This window comes from Ochlerotatus camptorhynchus, unplaced genomic scaffold (assembly GCF_037179485.1).
Source record: "Ochlerotatus camptorhynchus isolate MF236.1 unplaced genomic scaffold, CSIRO-AGI_Acam_v1.1 ptg000209l, whole genome shotgun sequence".
NCBI lineage: Eukaryota > Metazoa > Arthropoda > Insecta > Diptera > Culicidae > Ochlerotatus > Ochlerotatus camptorhynchus.
Window position 1 is genome coordinate 1,182,713 of NW_027040699.1, and position 5,360 is coordinate 1,188,072.

The window sequence follows — 5,360 nt, forward strand, 5'->3', positions numbered from 1 at the left end:
GTATTGGCAATCAAAAGCAACAGCAAACGCACCGAGAAACATTAAATCTAGCCAGTTATTAACGAAAGAGAAAATCGACAAAGAGAATCGATCATCGCGTTTACGCCCTTATGCATGCTCACTGTCGACTTTATCGAGTGCACGCAAACAAAAAAATTGAATCCCTCGGAAAACGGTTTGTTCAAATCTATCCTCCCAAGTAACAATGTTGGTTTTATGAGGGTTCTGTAGATCATGATTTGGACTTGTAGAATGCTATAAAACCTGCAATGTTACTTGGGCTGTCATTTGATCATCATCCTTTTCGGTTTTGGCTGCCGTGGTGCCATTCTCTTCCCTGCTGTTTCGGGGCTCTCCGAGGAAGACTAATTGCTCTTGTTCGCATCGCGATCGGTGCATCGGTGTTCTTTTTGTGGGCATTCTCTAAAGCATTGATGAACTGTTCCAAATCGCCATTGATGGCTGCTGCCATGGCTTCCGTGTTCAGCTCAAATTGCGAAACCGGTCCCAGCTGTCCCTATTGCAGCGCATTGGAAAACATGGACAGCGCTTGTTGGAATTGCGGTGAGGATTGGGTTTCCTTGAGTTGTTGTTTCTTGTTACCATCGCCTTCGATGTTGGGTAAATGTTCCACTAGGGCATCCACTTTGTCCTGATCTGCGACAACCGACGCAAGGGATTCGGAATTGACCGCCGTAGAGAGATCAACATTGCCTCGCTGTGCGGCACCCGCAGTAGTTGAGTTCATTTCTGCCAAATAGTTCTGCGGATCCGAAAGGAGGATACGGTGACAGTTCAAATCGTATTTGCGTGTATTGAAGTCTCGATTGACGTATTTCAAAGGCATTACTGGTTGATTGATGCATTGACACATTAGTGGCGTATTTGTCTGAAATAAGGTATTTTTGTGCATTTAAATATAATTGAAATTATATACTACATTTTAATGCATTTTATGTGTATTAATGTAATATGTGCATTTTAAGATGTATTGGCAACTTTTCGAGTATTAACAGATTGTTAGGTATTTTTGTTTATCAAAACGTATTTTCGATTCAGCACACCATATAGTGATTTGCCCCTCGTCCGCTGATTCCTCTCCACACTCAGGGTTTCCATGTAGGTTTTGAGCACTCGACAAACTGTTGTTTTCGGCATCTTCAGCACTTTAGCCAGCTCGGAACCGGACCATTCCGGATTTTCCAGGTGTTTGTGCACAATATGTTTTCTGCTTTCGAGTTCCATTCGACATTATTTCTGAACGCGATCGACTACTTTGATCAAACTTGCACCAGTTGTTCTCTATAGAAGTGTGAACAACTTACCTTACCAATCAGGCTAAGGCCTTGTTGTCCTCTGCTGTCCGAAGAAGTCGTCTCCACTCTACTCGATCCATGGCCACAGTTCGCCAGCCTCGTAGTCTGCGAAGGGTCCGCAGGTCACCTTCTACTTGGTCGATCCACCTTGCCCGCTGCGCGCCTCTTCTTCTTGTTCCTGTTGGGTCGCTTTCTAGAACCATTTTCACTGGGTCGTCGTGCGGCATTCTTACGACGTGCCCAGCCCACCGTAGTCGCCCACCTTCCGTTCGAAAACACCAAGGGCGCGTTGGTCCTCCACGAGCATAGTCCAGGTCTCGTGGCCGTGAAGGACCACCGGTCTAATCAGCGTCTTGTAGACAGTCAACTTCGTGCGGCTGCGAATTTTATTCGACCGGAGCGTCCTCCGGAGCGTCCTCCGGAGTCCAAAGTAGGCACGATTCCCTGCCATAAGGCGTCTTTGAATTTCTCTGCTGGTATCATTTTCGGCGGTCACCAGTGAGCCCAAATACACGAACTCATCGACCACCTCGATTTCGTCACCGTCAATCTGAACTCGGGGTGGGAGGCTAACATTGTCTTCCCTAGAACCTCTTGCTTTCATGTATTTTGTCTTTGATGCGTTGATGGCAAGTCCAATCCGTCTAGCTTCAGCCTTCAGTCTGATGTACGTTTCCGCCATCATCTCAAAGTTCCGTGCCATAATGTCAATGTCATCGGCGAAACCAAGGAGCTGGATGGACTTCCTGCATATCGTGCCACTCGTGTCTATCCCAGCTCTTCTGATCACACCTTCTAACGCGATGTTGAACAGCAGACACGAAAGTCCATCACCCTGCCGTAACCCCCTTCGAGATTCAAAGGGACTCGAGAGTGTCCCCGATACTCGAACAACGCACATCACTCGATCCATCGTCGCCTTGACCAATCGCGTCAGTTTATCCGGAAATCCGTACTCGTGCATAATCTGCCATAGCTGATCTCGATCGATTGTGTCGTATGCGGATTTGAAATCGATGAACAAATGGTGTGTGGGCACGTTGTATTCGCGGCATTTCTGCAGAACCTGCCGAATCGCGAAAATTTGGTCCGTGGTAGCGCGGGCACCCATGAATCCCGCCTGGTATTGCCCCACGAACTCTCTTGCATATGGTGACAGACGGCGGCATAGAATTTGGGAGAGTACCTTGTAGGCGGCGCTCAGCAGTGTGATCGCGCGGTAGTTGCAGCAATCCAACTTGTCGCCCTTTTTGTAGATTGGGCATACGGCACCTTCCATCCACTCCTCCGGTAATATCTCCTCCTCCCAAATCTTGGCAATTACCCAGTGCAGCGCTCTAGCCAGTGCTTCACCACCGTATTTCAATAGCTCACTTGGTAGTTGATCTACACCAGTTGCTTTGTTGTTCTTCAGCCGACCGATCTCCTCCTCAACTTCTTGAAGATCAGGGGCCGGTAGCCTGTCGTCTTCTGCGCGTGCTCCAAGGTCTGTTGCCGTGCCACCTTCGTTTTCTGCTGCTTCACCGTTGAGGTGCTCGTCATAGTACTGCTTCCACCTCTCAATCACCTCACACTCGTTCGTGAGAAGGTTACCGTCCAAGTCCTTGCACATATCGGCTTGCGGCACGTAGCCTTTGCGCGAACTATTTAGCTTCTCGTAGAACTTCCGTGTGTCGTTTACGCGGTACAGATTTTCCATCGCCTCGCGATCTCGGTCTTCCTGCTGACGCTTCTTCCTTCGGAAAACCGAGTTTTGTCTGTTCCGTGAAGTGTGAACAAACACCACTGTTAAAGATTTTCGATTCCCAACACTAGAGGCATGATCATTAATTTAAATACAGAATTACTGAGTGACAGACCCAAATCGGGATCAGTTAGTCATCGTTGCAGATTTTTTTCCCTCCCGAGCTTCGTTTGAGAAATGTGAAAAACAGCTCCAGCTAGATTCTGCAGTTTGCCAGTGTTTAGACAAGCCCACTGAATCCATATCAGGGTGTGGAGATAAATGATGCGGTTTAGGTTTCCCGAAGCCAGTTTTGGACATGCTGTATCAATATGGCTCTCAGCTAGCCCGGAAATTTCCCACTAATCCCCGACCGGTTAATCCGTCCAACTTGCTGAGGCGCGGAGAAGGATAAAAAAAAAGCCGACACGCCGATGCCAATTTGCGTGCAACGAGGTAAAAATTTAATCATAAAATAATTCCCATTCAATTGGGTCCAAAATGGAATCGTTAATTTATTAAAAAGTACAAAAATAATATAGCATCGGAGAGCTGAGTCTGAAATGAGTCCAAAAGGAGGCTGCAGCTAAATAGGAGCATCGGGACTTGGCCCCACCGACCAACCGGAATGAACTGAGGCATGGAATAAATTGTGCTACGTGCATAATTTATTACCGTGTGCTACGACGAACGACGAGCGTATGGGTTTATGTTCTGTGTTAAGCCGTTGTGAAACCGCGTGGAAATTGTACTTTTTATGCGTTGTGCATGATGACGTAGATATACATGCGAAAAATGCCGATTTTTTTTCGCATCCAAAGCAGCCGAATGTATGCATATCATAATAATTTTAAACGCAGACGAGTAGTTCATTTTTAATTCACAGTTAATGTGAGTTGGCGAGAGAAAAAAAAGCAAACTGTTCGCGAAAAATTATCCTCACGAGAGCAATTTCCATATATGCGAATGAGTCGCACGGAAGTGCATCCAAATGAAAAATGTGTGCTTCGTTCCAGTTCCCTGGGGGGATAAAGTTTTGCATTTTGCTGGGTGATGGCCAATTAAAACGGAAACCTGCTCTGGTTACTGTGGCCTGCCTAATGGTCTAATGATGATCGAGGCATTCAAATTGAGAAACGTTAACCGCCTTTACAACTGCGAACGTAGCACACTTGTCGCATAACGGTTGTGGCCACTTTTATGTTATTAAATTTAGTCACATTCTAGGCGGCCGTAGTGTGCTACTTCCATGTCCAGATGGCATAATGGTAGGCTAATTATCCTCGTAATGCTGCATTAGAAAAGTATACCTATGCCCTCCTTGATGGGAACCACACAACCATTTATAAACGTTTGAGTGAACCTGAAAGTTGATAGCCTGAATAAGCCCATGCTTCTCCGTTATCAATAGCCCATGAAGTTGAGATTGCACCGAACTCACAGTCGGAACACATCACTTATAATAAATTGCTTTGAAGAGGGTGGAAGCCTCTTCCGACTTCTGCTTTCTGTGAAAATGCCAGTGGTTTATAGCTTCCATTCTTTTTGTTTCAATCGTTATCCACTGTTTATGCGATACAACGGTCGGCTAAAGTTAAAGGGATGAAGGTACGCCACGCAAATGCAAAAAAAAATCCTACCTGATTGATGTATCAATTATTAAAATCTTAATGCATAGCGAAAAACGTGCCCGGCGCGCGCTTATTCCACTTCAACTCACATCTATAGTTTCGCGAATGGTCCAGAAGAAATGATTTTTTCCTCCATACTGGGGCGCAGCAATTTGCACATTCATTCCTGATGCCACGCCGTACAGTGCAAATAGCTAACTTCACGAAGCACAGCCGACAATTGCAATTTCTAATTCTGATTTTTGAAGTTTGCTCAAGGAAAAACAAAACAGTCGGGCTCGTGTGGCATGCCGCTCGGTACCAGGACGGTCACCATCGGGGCTCAACCAGGCCAGATTGGCTTATTCAGTTCGCCATTTTCATTTATTAAACATTCAAATTGCCTCATCGTTTGAACAAAGCTCTGAACCGAACGGCGGGCACCAAGGAGCGAATTGTCGTTGATGATGCTGGCGTTGGTTGGAGTGGTGATGGGATTTTTCATGACAGACACCCGGCGGTGGCCAAATTTTGAAGCACCTGGTGCTATAACGAGGAGAAAATTGGCCCCGATTGAGCATCATGTTTAAGCTTGATAATGCTTTATGAGTGGGGAACTATCCAGTTTTTCGATTTTGTTCGCTATTTTAGTTGTTATCACATATTTCTTTTTTGACGTAAGACTACGTCTGTGATTCCTATATGGAGGTA

General features: G+C 46.0%; 1 pseudogene; it reads right to left on the minus strand.

Annotated features, from left to right (window-relative positions):
• Positions 1-255: 255 nt before the first annotated feature.
• On the minus strand, positions 256-847 carry LOC135703108 (proteasomal ubiquitin receptor ADRM1 homolog; annotated as a pseudogene).
• Between the last annotated feature and the right edge of the window lie 4,513 nt (positions 848-5,360).